Below are 1,564 nucleotides of genomic sequence, written 5' to 3'. Positions count from 1 at the left end.
TGCCTCCACCTCCCAAGTAGCTGGGACCACAGGCGCCCGCCACAACGCCTGGCTATTTTTTGGTTGCAGCCATCATTGTTGTTTGGCGGGTCCAGGCTGGAGATTCGAACCGGCCACCTTAGGTGTACGTGGCTGGCGCCTTAGCCGGTTGAGCTATAGGTGCCGAGCCCACTATATTTTCAAATGCATCTGAGTTAAACTTGGTAAAACTCCATTTCTTGGAGATGTGAATCTTCTGACAGCCAGGGAACTTGAACTTGGTCCTGCGAAGGGCCTCAATCACATGTTCCTTGTTCTGTAGTTTGGTGTGGCTGGACACGATGACTTGGCCAATGTGAACCTGGTCATAGTGCCCTGGAGCTTTCCAAAGGCACCGCAAATACCTGTCTGGAACCTAGATTGGGGACAGCACAAGGTCTAACACATGAACATGTATTGGAAAGGAATGTCTCTAAGGTCCCTTAGAGCAACCTATACAAGCAACAGGCTACGTACACTAGCAAGGAGGCTGCAGCCATTGCACCAGTCCCCCATGAGGAAAGGAGCATGATCAGCTTATTACCTGCAGATCGTTAATTTTCTTTTTAAGAACAGAGGATAAGTCCAGTGCAGTGGCTCATGCCTGTAATCCTAGCACTCTGGGAGGCCAAGCCAGATGGATCGCTTGAGCTAATGAGTTTGAGACCAGCCTTAGCAAGAGGGAGACCCTGTCTCTAAAAAAAAAAAAAACTAGTTGGGCCTTGTCATGGGCACCTGTAGTCCCAGCTATTCAGGAGGCTGGAGCAAGAGGATTACTTGAGCCCAAGAATTTGAGGTTGCTGTGAGCTATGACGCCATGGCACTCTATCCAGGGTGACAAAGTGAGACTCTGTCTCAGAAAACAACAGGTTCAGTGCCAGCCACATACACTGAAGCTGGTAGGTTCCAAACAAGCCTGGGCCAGCTGAGGCAACAATGACAACTGCAACAAAAAATAGCTGGGCATTGTGGTAGGCACCTGTAGTCCCAGCTACTCAGGAGGCTGAGGCAAGAGAATTGCTTAAGCTCAAGAGTTTGAGGTTGCTGTGAGCTGTGATGTCACGGCACTCTACTCAGGGTGACATAGTGAAACCCTGTCTCAAACAAACAAAGCAAAAAACAACCAACACAGGATCATACTGTTCAGTGCTTTTTTTTTCATTTAATACTTAAAAAAATGTTTTGAGGTATAACATATATAAAGTGCATATTCTTAAGTGTACAACTCAATCCATTTTTACACATACTAATGTAATCTCCTCCAAGATTAAGCTATATAGAGCTTTTCCAGTACTCTAGAAGATTCCCTGAGCCCCCTTCCCAGTCAAAACCCTATGGCTATTATCCTCTATTCTGACATTTATCACAATAGATTAGTTTTGCATCTTTTCTTTGGTTATCTGGCTTCTTTCGTTCAATATAAGGGTAAGATTTATTCTTATTGTTTGACTATTTTTTTCTTTTCTTTTTTTTTGAGACAGAGCTTCAAGCTGTCCCCCTGGGTAGAGTGCTATGGCATCACAGCTCACAGCAACCTCCAACTCCT

General features: G+C 45.5%; 1 pseudogene; it reads right to left on the bottom strand.

Moving 5' to 3' along the window:
* Nucleotides 1–443: 443 nt before the first annotated feature.
* On the bottom strand, nt 444–568 carry LOC111725376 (annotated as a pseudogene).
* Between the last annotated feature and the right edge of the window lie 996 nt (nt 569–1,564).

The sequence above is a fragment of the Otolemur garnettii genome, unplaced genomic scaffold (genome assembly GCF_000181295.1).
Source record: "Otolemur garnettii isolate 467f Iridium unplaced genomic scaffold, OtoGar3 scaffold00038, whole genome shotgun sequence".
NCBI classification, from domain to species: Eukaryota; Metazoa; Chordata; class Mammalia; order Primates; family Galagidae; genus Otolemur; species Otolemur garnettii.
Note: the sequence above shows the minus strand (reverse complement) of the source record. Positions and strands in the feature narration are given on the sequence as shown.